Below are 12,604 nucleotides of genomic sequence, written 5' to 3' on the forward strand. Positions count from 1 at the left end.
TGTGAAATGACAGCATTTTAAACTTGAAATATCACAGACAGGTTTAGGAAAGAACAATCCAGAACTGGTTCTCAAGCAAGTTCTTTCTCTGGAATTGAAACCATCCTTGAATAAAAACCTTTCTCAATCTGGGAAAGAGGAACTGGCTGTATCACTCCCTGGAACAGGATATGATGAAAAACAGGGAGAAATAAGAGAATCTGGTCTGATGGATGAGGAATTATCCCCCTGAAAAGGAAGAATTTCCTTCCACCGGCATCTGTAACCTTAATGAATTATTTTCAGAAGCAATTTGTCTGAAACTATTGTTGACAAAGAGAAACGCAGAGTTTAAGATTTTCTAGAAAAAAGGGACTGCCAAGCTAGGAGAGTGGACCCCCTTGCCATTTCTTCTTAAATATCTGTGTACCTGCATTCTGCTGAGACTGTTTATTTTGTTTTTTGCCCAAACTGGATCAGGGTTAGAGAATCTCTTAGAAAATTTGGAAAAGGGAGACTGAAAAATCTTAGAGGTTCCATGTGTCAACTTAAGCACACTTTTTGATAACTTCTGCAGCAGAGAGACCGATAATTAAATCTCTATCAAAAGTAGAATTTAAAATCTCATTTTTCACATCATCTGAGAGGTTTAGAGAACACAGCCATGCAAACCTCCTCAAAACATACCAGTGGCAATATCCCTGGAAGAAGTATCATCTAAGTCACACACACTGTAAACAATGAGTTGTGACTTGATCAATGGAAGAAACTAAACTATTTAAAGCAGATTGTTCCTCACAAGTAGAAACTGCAGACAAAATATTTAGCATACTTTCATGTGGCAATTCAAAATTCTGAAAATCAAATTTCCAGAAGCATGCACCTTTTCCCCATAATTATAAATAATCTTACCATCCTTGCCAGACAGAATATGAATGTAATTAACCAAATGTTTAGTAGCATTAGGATTAACTAAAGCTATAGCTATTGGGTCAAGTTTGGAAATAATGTTTAATAGCTTAATGGACTGAAGAGCATTGTACATACATTCATTCTGCTTTCTTGGGACCAGAAGGCTGACTGTCAGGAAGATTACTGGAAGCGACACGTTCATACTCCAGAGCTGACAGAACTGGTAGAATATGTGGTTGTGGAAATTCCTTTTGTAACAGCTCATAGCATTTTCTGAGTGACTGAAAACTCTCACTATTCTCCAACTGAAAACCCTGTCATTTTCTGGAAATAGTCTCAGAAAAAGAGAACCCCCACAGGGGAAAGCAGAAACTGGGCTCTCCTCTGATTCTGAATCAGAAAACTGAGGAGAAAGGCATGTATCATTTGGTCTCCCTTTTCAGATTCAAAGTCTTGAATTTTTTCAGGAAAAGAGATATCCCTCTTTCTTTTACTAGAAACCACCTTATAAGAAGGATTAATAGCCTGAAATTAAGCCTGAGCCAGACTCAGTAAATTACTCATGCCTAAGTTAATTTGAGGAGGATCAGATACATGTTTAACTTTCTGTTTCTTTTCAACAGTAAAATGGAGTCAGTAGTGTTATTAATGGCAATGGCAGCTTCCCCAGGAATGGACACAACATTCTGACTAAACATCTAAGCCTTCCCTGCTCCCTCTCCCAGGACCAACAAGAGTCTCTCTCTCTCTCTCTCTCTCTCTCTCTCGCTCACTGAGAAGACCACAACAGCCTCATAGGATGTGGCTAACCCCTAGTCCATAGACTGTAGGTGCTACAACAAATGGATTCAGAGTAAAAGATGAGTGGTCTGTGGAACAAGATAAGGCCACAGAATTGTCAGCAACCCATGACTGTGGCAAATTGCTAGCCTGCTTTGATGGCAAAGACTGCTTGCTTAACTTTTTCTTTTTGTGGCTGGAGGAAGGTCCGACTGTGGAATTGGTAGTTTGTTTCATGGTAAAGCTGAAAATGGTGCCGCTTACTTGGGGAAAACTAGCAAGCCAGTAAAAATGTTTAAATCTTTAAAAAGTCACTTTTTTCACACCAAAATACAATAAAAGCTCTTTAAAACACTGAGTCTCAAAAAGTAAAATAAACAATTTCTTCACAGAAAAAAAACAGTTTTCAATTACTTTAAACTGATAAATAGAGTGTGGTCCCATTTAAAAGTACAGTTAAGTCTTGTGATAGTCCATTAAACACAAACTCCTAGCTTAAAATTTTCTTTCCTAAACAAAAAGTACAATATAACAATATTTTTATGTGGAAGGTTTTCCCTCAAACAGAACTTATCTGCACAGCAAAACAACAGCTCAAGCCAGCCATCGATCCTTGAAACACCACAAAGGAGTGCTCTCTTCAATGGCAGGAAAATTCTGAAGGGATTGGTGCACAAACCTATCTTTTTAGTCAGTTCTGCTTTAGCTTACTGATGGTTTGGACATGTAGAAGGTGCCCTGAAGCTTGGGAAGCTGGCCAGCTATTATATCCTTGGCAGAATATAACCCATATCTCTATGGCTACTACAGCAGTGATTAATATGATGAACATCACAGATATTGTGCCCTAACATGAAATTTCATCTTAACTAACACATTTATCACATCACACATGCCCAAAGAATGTTATAAACTAAAACTCTTCTTTCTGTGTTCAAATGTTGCACAACAATTGACAAAGAGCAACTTGCAAAACCAGCTTAGGAAATGTTAAATGACATTTCTAGTCTTAAGACAAAGAGTTAAAAAAAGTCCTTTGGCCTCACTAATTTTCTGGTCTGTCTGATGAGTGAGGTCACCCACGAGGCACAACAGGAAGCAATAATGATACAATGATAAGTTAGCATTATTAATAAACTATAACAGCTTCCACGGCTCATTTTACACCTGATATGATGTTTAACTTGTCAGTAAGATATGTAGAGGATTGTGACCTCTCATTATTGGAGTCTATTTAACATTGTTCACATTGCAGTCTTCCACATTGTTGTGATGTCCCTTCAAATGTAAGTTTTCTGACATCTGTCATATGACTGCTTCTGTGATATCAGTAGCTAGTGCACAGGTCAACAGTACTTGAATTAGGCAGGCAGGGTTTTTAATCCAATGAGGTGTGCAGTGCATCAGTGTGAAAAACAATGTATGCTGTGCAATAATGATGAATATGATGCAAGGTATACTTGGATGTGGCTGCTGGAGGTTTTTGATTCCCTGGATGCAGTAATATGTTTAACACTAACTATTTCCATTCCCACACACTGTTGCTAACATCCCTTCAAATGTGTGCTTTCTGATAACTGTTATATAACCTCTTCTGTGATGTCTTTAGCTAGTACACAGGTCAAGAGAATATGAGTTAACATTGATGTTTAAATTGTAGCAGTCTGACAAACAATTTTATTATTTATTTATTTATTTTACATTTATGACTTTGGATGTCTTTTATGAAGACTGAAAAAAGGAGAGGTCCTAATATGGAACCTTGAGGAACAGGATATTTATTATATTAATTATAATTAATTCAGTAAAAGAGAAAGAGAGGAGGCAGTGGTTGTATGGTATGAGGGGTCTGAATCCATGTTGAGAGAGTGAGTGATTTTATTTTAGGTTAGTAGATAGTTAGTTGGTTGTGCTATGCACTTTTCACTCTTTGGCAAGTGGTGATAGTATGGCTATAAGGGTCTAGTTGGATAGTTCTGTGGATGAACCTGAAGTGGAGGGAGGTGGGGTTAGCTAATGACTGGATGGTTTCTGTGAAGAAAGTTGAATGATGAATTGGCTTCTTCTTGCTTATCTGTCTTGTCAATGTTCCTGGGGTCGGTAGTTGATTTGCCTGGTGTTGGTAGTTTATTTATACCTGCCCAGTACTTTGAGGGTTATTCTGATGTTTATGTTGCAGATTAAGTTGTTTATTACGTATGATCTAGGGCTAATTTGGTATCACATGTCCTATCCGCTTTGTGTCTAGTTGTTATTTTGGTTTTGGGTGTCTATTGTTAGCTAGGGTAGTAGTTGAGTTTTAATTTTCTTATTGGCGTTTAGGCATGTAAGCCAAGTATAGTAAGGAATGAATTGTTAAATGATGTGACACTGCCTCATCAAGGGAAGGAACTTTAGTTTGTCCAGTTATGATTTGAAAGTTGAAATTTAGTTTTTTCAAAAGTTTTTTTTCTTGGATCTGATAGACTATATAATGAGTAGCTTGTGTACAATTAATTTTTCATGATGAATGTGAGAGCAGGTGATCACTAAGATCATTAGGGGAGAGTCAGACATATTCTGGGGATGACTGTTGGTGTGAGTATCCAGTCTAGTATACTCTATATTATGAAGAGAAGAATCATGGGTTAACAGGGGGATGGTTGACTGTGCTGTGCATTGGTTCCAGTCAGTTTCTACATTCCCCAGGGGGAATATAGGTGACAATTAGGTTAATGCCCGGATGGATGTCCCCATCTTTGGTTATGTTTAGTTCATATTTGGATTTTGGTGTTGATTTATTCCTTACATTAAGTATGTGCAATGCATATAAATAATAAGGGCAAGCATAGTATGGGTATATTACAGTTTATTAGTGTGAAAATTGCCAGTACAGTAGGGGGGTGGGTTTTGGTCCTCTTACTGCTTACTAGCATTCATTTTTCAGTATTACACAGTCAACAAGCAATTGTGAACTAGAGTAAAGTCATTACCTTCTCTGTGATAGCATCACAGCACACACATTGCCAAAAAGGGTTCCACAATGTGAAACATCATCTACCTGTAGTATAATCTGCATGACAGTTGGCAGACAGCAACTTCTCTATCCTTATGTAATTAAAGAGAAATGACACTTCTCATTGCATGGCAAACCCTGATGAAAATCCTTTGAATGCACTATGAATTCAGCTTTTGTCACACAACTAAAGTGACTGCTGATGTGTGAAACAGAGGTAATACTGACATAATGTGATATTAATAGTTACGTTGTTAGAACTTCCATACATCTTTACAGTCATAACATGATGTTTATATTGCCAATATTTGCTATGTACAATGTTCATTTTCTTGCCACCCACAGTGTTCTATCATTCCCTTGAAATGTCTTTCATACAACCTTGTCATAAGTCCCTTTGTGGTGTCACTTGCTAATGTGCTGGTGTACAGAATATTGGTTAATCAGGCAGAGGTTCTGTTCCAATGTGTTTGTAGTAGTCTGACAAAAATATGTACCTTGCATTAAGTACTTAATACATATACATAATAAGGGTATGCATAGCACACATATTCTGTATAAATTATCAATACAGAACAGGGTGGGTTTTGATTCCCTAACTGTTGTATGTTATTTAGCAATGGCCATTGTTAAGTGTTCCACAATGTTAAATCTTTAATTTGAGAAATTCTGCTGTAGATTCAGTAAATAATGCAGAAGCATGGAAAGTATTAGTTGGGCAGGCAGTCCGGCATTCAGATCCATGGTCATCTAACTTGTAGCATACAGACAAAATTATTATCATGTACTAATAACATGCCATGCAAATATAAAATGCAGTAAGCATTGATAAGCATACATATGAGAACTTTCATACCTCAGTCTACCAATGCAGTGATGTGGACAGTGGCAGATGGGTTTTCATCCCCTTCCCCGTTGGTTGGCATGTTGTTTTCTGATGCTCAGGTTTTACTTTTCAACACTGATCTGACATTTCTCTAAAATGTCTGTATTCAAAACTCTTTAGTATATGTCCTTCTGTGGCTTCCCTTGGTTGTGTCCTGATCTATAGAATATCCTTGAAGAAAAGGCAGGGATTTGAACCCAGGTAAGAGTACTTTTGTTGTCCTGTTATCATGTATTCTGTTTTTAATGAAATGTGTTTTCTAATCATCGTGTCTATGAGTGTTTTCATAAGTTGCATTGCTAGTCCACTGTTCTGGAGAATATAGCATTGAAAAAGGCAACAGTTTAAACCCAGTTAAGTGTATTTGTGTTGTCCTGCTAGTATGTGTTCCATTCTCCTGAAATATGTTTTTCTGTCACCTTTTCTTGTTTGTATCTTTCGGCTTTTCCCGGTTAGGGGTTGCCACAGTGGAACTCCGGTCTGCTAATGACTGGCAGAAGATTTTTACGTACTGAGTTGCCAACCCTGTTGTACAACCTTCAATGAAGGTACGCCCATTCACGCATGTCTCCACACAGAAGACGCTTTAGCTGAGAATCGAACAGGACAACGTCTTGCTTTGAGGCGATAACGCTACCGCAGCACCACCACCGCAGTTATCTACCAGTGCTTATATGGCATGCCTTGCTAATATGCTGGTCTAGATCACATCAATGACATAGGCCAGAGTTTAGTTCTATTTATACATGCGTTTGTTTTTGTATTATGTGTTCAATTCTCCTGAAAGTAAACAATCTTATAATGAGAGTGTACATTATGCAGGGGAGGCTGGCACTTTCTAACATATTACTGGATTCTTCTGCCACTGTTGAGCTAAGAAGTTGGGATATATGGGCACCTATCCCACCTCCAACATGCATATATACCATAACAAACTATTTCTAAAAAAACCACAAAAGCTATCATAGCCCATATGCACCGTCTATCAACCCTCCTGTATGCCTCTCCAATACTAATCAACCTTCACAAAACAGACTTAATTAAACTAGAAACTTGCTATAATAAAATAGCAAAACTTGCAACAGGTGCCTACTATAGGTCACATCACTGTACATCTCTTAAGCAACTAAATTGGCTTGAACTTCCTCACCTTCTATGCCTTAACTGACTCACCCTTGGACACACAATTCTTCACCAACCTGATAAAACTTCTGCTCTCCAAAATATTATACTCCCATACAAAAGCTCTCATTGTCTCTGCTCTAGTAACCTACACCTTTTAGACACTACCAAAGCCAACAACATCACAGGGAATTCTCTCTTCTTAAACTACATTCCCAAATTATGGAATAAACTTCCAACCCCTGTAACTGCAAATAGTTATATTTCACAGTTTAAAAAGTTTCTTAAATCATACTTTAAAGACACTTGGCTATGACCTTGTAACACTCCTGGATAGACCCTGTAACTCTTGTAATCCTTTGTAATAATATAAACTAAAACTCTCGCTGAAGCCAGCACTCAACACCTGTAGATAAACTGCCTTCTTGTATTTCTAAACTATAACTCCACTGTGGTTGGTACAGTCCTTTTTGAATGCTCATGTGAATGCTTCTAACTATAGAGCTTATTATTTTTATATCTCACCTTTACTAGTAAGGCAATCCATGTAATAGACTTTTGTGACTCTCTGCATAAATCTTTTAACATTATTCACTGTTTTCCCCATATATGTGTATGAAAATTCACTGCTTTTTACTGCTTCTTTCTTCTTGTCTATGTATTTGTTATTCCTGGTATTTGTATTGCATTTTCAACATTCTAAATTTTTATTACTGAAGCTTTTCTCCACAGGCCTCTGCTGAAAAGGACCTGTGTCCAGTTGGACTTTCCTGGTAATCAAATGTAAAATAAATAAAATCTGCTCACCTTGTGATATACACTCTGTTTGCTTCACCTCTTCAACTCAGTCTGTAGATAGACACACTGCACACATGCCACGAATAAGCATACAACTCAAAGTTGCCTTTCTGTGCTCACACATTGCATAACCATTAGTGGAGAGCAATACTGATAGTTAGCTGTAATCACAGAAAAATGGCACTTTACATGTAATGGCAAAATGTAGGAAAATCCTTAGCATGTGCTAATTAGTCATGCAAATGGGCTAAGATTCAATATGCATTCCAATTTGAAGTAAAGTATTGCTACTGCCTGTCATGAAGGGAGATACTGCCAGGACAGCTAACTGGAATTTTGTAAATAATCATATGTCATTGGTGAATATCAAAATGATTTGTGTAAGATGCTTGTGTTAATAGAACTGTATATTGTGTATATCAAACTTGATTGTACAGATATGTGTTGAAAAGGGTTTGCAAAATACTTGTGTTTAAAATGGATCCACAGTGTGCACTACTGGAAAAGAACAGAAATGTACATGCACTATTCTAACTGTGTAAATGTATACACTTTAACAGTGGAAACTGGGATACAGGAGGTTAACCTCAGTCTAGATGAAATTAAATTACTTTATGGCAGGAAGGAGATACAATGTCTGTGCTGAGAAGCTTTCTGTATTGTCTTGGAAGTGTTTTATTGTTTTATGACTTCCATCCTTTGTCAAAGATCTGAGGAAAAGCCCTTGTCTATGTAATTTTACAGGTAGATGCTAAATGCTACCAGCTGCCATCAATGGTAGTTTTGGGCCTGGAGATTAGAGGTCAGATGACAAGAAATTATGTCATTCTGCAAGCTAGCCCAGCAGTAATATTTGAGATATTAATGTAAGTACTCTGAGAGAGACGCAGCATTCTGTATGTTGTCTTGGACCTAACAACATGAAGATTCATTCATCGCATCTGCATTGCACTGATGAAGTAAGTTAACTAGGGTCTAGGAATTCTCTTTAGATATAGTCAGGAATATAGCAACGCTTAGCTTATATAGTTTTCTTTATTTGAGAATGTCGTATAATGTTGCTTTAAATATTTCCCGTGATTTTGAACTGTGATGTCACTGTAAATATATATTTAGTATTGTCTTGTTCTTCTATTATTTATTATTATATACATTTAAAACTTTCACTGTGGCTGATCTGTGTAGAGATATTTAAGTTCTGAGAGTACTTGCATATTTATTTGGTGAACCTGTGGCCCACTCCTAATAGCCTTGCTCTTCGTCAGACTACCATTTGTATTGATAGTAACATTACACAGTAAGATTGGACACCCTTTGTTAAGGGCCTTAAAGTACCTGATAAGGAGATAGCTGGTGGCAGTGATAACTTCCTTATAGTCTGGGCAAAAGGGGGCATAGCTAGTAAACCTGTGCCAACCTTTTCCAGGTGTGTGCATGTATGTATAAATCAAACCTCAAAGAGTGTGTGTGTCAGCTACTTGGGCAGGGACATGAAGCACTGGTTGGACAGACTGGGTGCTGGAGGTCTTGGCTTGGCCACTCAGCTGAGATCTCAACTGTATAACTGTGCCAGTGGGGAGTCTTACTAGATATATTGAAAAAGAGGGAGAAACCACCCCCGGACTGACTGTGGTCTTTGTATGCTCTTAAGGGAAATTGCACTTGATGCAGAGAGCTGCATCTGGAAATACTGTGTGTGTACCTGTCTCCCTCCCAATGCATGTGCCCCAATGTTGCCAGTGGTGAGGACTGAGGCTCCTTGATTACCAGCCCAGTGGTGGGGAGTCACACTCCATTATTCTAAGTTCCATTGATAGATCAGTGTATTTTATGCAATGATTTTTACTGAGCCTTTACAACTGTTTGGGGGTTTCAAATACCTGGGTGTTGTATATATTTTCATAACATTGCAGTTTACAGACTGTCAATTGTCCTACATTTCCTAGGCAAGTGTTTATGACAGTGTACATCCTGACTTTTGTGGTAGGTCCCCTTGCTAATGCAGTGCTATAAAACATTCAGTTCCATGAGTTCTGTGTTCATTTCCTTTGAGAATATATATATTTTTGGAATCCATCTGCATATGTAGTATATTTCTCATGTATATGTTTTATGACCCCTTGTACTCTGACTTTTGCAGGGGCTCACTTTCCCAGTAAACTGTGGATATACTGGCATGTGGATTGAATTTCTGGATTAACTCCCTTTGGGGCAACATAGATTCATTTTTGAATGACATTCGCAGTATAGTACAGGTCCACTGCTGACACTCCAATTTTGTCAGGTCTGGTGCAGGTTGTCACATCATATTACGTTATTATTTATTTTTTATTTTATTTATTTATCATTTGTTGACCGGGAAAGTCTGACTAGGTTCCACAGAGCCTGTTTTCAGTGGAGGCCCAGGGAGAAATGCTCCAGATGCATGTCTTTGGAATGTGGGAGGAAACCGGAGTACCCGGAGGAAACCCACGCAAACACAGGGAGAACATGCAAACTCCACACAGAAGGCACCCCAGCTGAGAATCGAACCAGAGAACCTCTTGCTGTGAGGTGACAATGTTAACCACTGCACCACTGCACCACCCATTATATCCCATCTCTGCTGGGTCTACTTCACATTCTTCAAACTGCTACATTTCCATAGCATCTTCTTCACTCAGCTTTTCCATTGATTGTTTTGTCCCGCACCTCCATGAACACTTTTATTTTGTTTATCTCTCAGGATTCTATTAGTATAGTGTAACCTCTATTCCAATGTCAACACCTGTGGTACTTTTCTTTCAATTGCATAATTTTCTATGAATGCATTTGTTGCTGTTTATTACAACTGAGTGCACACACTTGCATCCACTACTCGGGGTGCTTGTGTGCCATTACTGTTCACCTCAACTGCTTGTATTTCAATATGTCCATGAAGTGTCTTAGCATAATCTCATCACTGGTCTGTGCTACAGCCATGATGAGAGGATCCTTGTCATCACACTGGCCTGGATGCATGCATATCCGATTACTATTGCTACTTATCACACTAGAAATGTAAATAGTATTAGCAATAGTTCAAATAATCAGAAAAAAGAATAAACAAGAGGTGACTGATGAGTAACAGAGAATATGGTTCATGACCTTGTACCATGTATCAGATAAAGTTCTGGCAGTAAACAAGACATATGACAGAAATCAGGACACCCACTGCAACAGTTAAACCTTAGGCTAACAGTACATTGAAATAAACTTTGTTCACTCGAAAGAAAAACAAATGCACTGCACTTAACTGATCTGCAGGTATCTTGTCAGCAGAGATTTGGGCTGAATGAACAAAATTATATTTACACACACATTAAACACAGAGGATAAGACACAAACACTATGCTTAAAATGTTCAGTCTAGTCAAAAGATGACAGATAGTAGACTCACTAACCACTTCAAACAAAATAAATACAAATGCAGGTTGACAGATGAAATAAATCTGAGAAAGGCAGTTCTAAGTACTGCAAGTTCCATTAATCAATTAGTTAATCTTTAGTCCCTTAGATGTGGTCATGTTTAGCACAGCATCACAGGTGTACAACAACTAAATTACACACTGAAAACCCTAGAACAATAGGCATGTTATCATGCCTTTTATGAGATAAGCACAGATTTTACAACAGAACCTATTTGACCTTTATGACTGCATGAGGCCTTTGTCAGGAACTAGCTCACATAGCCTGAAAGCTTATGCAGCCTGTAATATAATACACGCATTGCTCAAATGAAAAGGTATCATATTAGTTTTTGTTTGTCAGTGAAACAACATGGAGTTTCTCTTTTTTTAAGTTCCGTACTGATTCAAAACTAGCTACCAGTATAGCGCTAGTACCAGGCATCCTGTACACACAATGCATTTGGACCATACAGTTCTCTGTAAAAGTCATAGGTTGGGGAGAATCAGTTTATTATGCTGATGAAAGCAAGTGACCTTTCATGAAAGTCACTTCTCAAAGCAGATGCAGCATGCCCGATCAATTATGGAAGTTATCTATTTGTTTCTCATGGCCCTACCTTCTTGTACTTCACTTCTCAGAGTTAAGAGTCACAGACCAGTAAAAAGACTATCCCCAGAAAATACCATAGTTATGGACTTGTCAGGGTAACTCTACAGCCAGATTTCTCAGAAGAATGTAAGCTCACAAGACAACATTGTGATGGAAATTTGACTATGGCTGAGGGGGGGGGGGGGGGCAGGATGGGGGGTATCTGGAATTTACACTAATCAGCTTGTAAGGAACCTGCAACTCATATGAATTTGGCTACCCCTTCATGGCTTCTTGACTGTTTTAAAGTATGGCTTGGCCTATCAACAGCATTGTTAAAATAAATCAGTTCTGTCAAAATGATTAATGCTAAATTGTTTGATAACATCATCAAACATATTTTTTGTTGTTAAAAAATGTGTGGTAACATCACTTAAGACATAATCCTAATGATGTGGAAGACTGATAAGTAAAACGCTGACTGACGGTTTAAGCATTACCAATCCCCCCCCCATGCCATTACAACTTTACTGCACACAAGCAGAATAAGTACAGCAAATAAAATATGAGATTAAAAAACAGGAGTCAACAAATCAATGGCAAACGCCAGATGTGAAATGGACTCATAAACTCATCCAACAGGCCATCTACTTTGTCAGCTGCTCAAAAATAGTGTACCTTATGTAATCCAATCCAGTTCATCAATGATGTTGTTGCATCTATGGTACTTACAGTGGGGTCCATCACAAGACAATGAGGAAGCAATATCAAGAAACTACTGCTGGTGAGTTACCTACCTTTCATCAATGATACTTTTCATTGATCAAAAATCAGTTGTTTAAAAACTCACTTTTTTGGAAGGTTGTGGAACAGCACAGATCAGGAAATTTGCCTTTTCCTTACTGTAATTAATATATTTAATTAGTAGGGGGTGGGGGTGCAGGGGACTTAACCGCCTACAAAAAAGGATGTATTTTTTATATATTTTGTTAATTAAAATTTTAAGTTCAATCATTTGCAGTTCAAGATGTGTGTGTTTTTAGGAAATGTCATAATTCCATTTCCAAATATGGTACTTACAGTGTGGTCCATAACAAGACAATGAGGAAAACAAA

The 12,604-nt window shown here is 37.9% G+C and overlaps 1 protein-coding gene across 1 annotated transcript in view; it reads right to left on the bottom strand.

The window, feature by feature from the left end:
* SEMA4B (semaphorin 4B) overlaps window positions 1-12,604 on the bottom strand; it is a 1,355,182-nt gene that overhangs the window by 977,299 nt on the left and 365,279 nt on the right. The gene's annotated exons all lie outside the window — the stretch shown is intronic.

Source organism: Protopterus annectens, chromosome 7.part0 (assembly GCF_019279795.1).
Source record: "Protopterus annectens isolate FY-2018-M chromosome 7.part0, PAN1.0, whole genome shotgun sequence".
NCBI classification, from domain to species: domain Eukaryota; kingdom Metazoa; phylum Chordata; order Ceratodontiformes; family Protopteridae; genus Protopterus; species Protopterus annectens.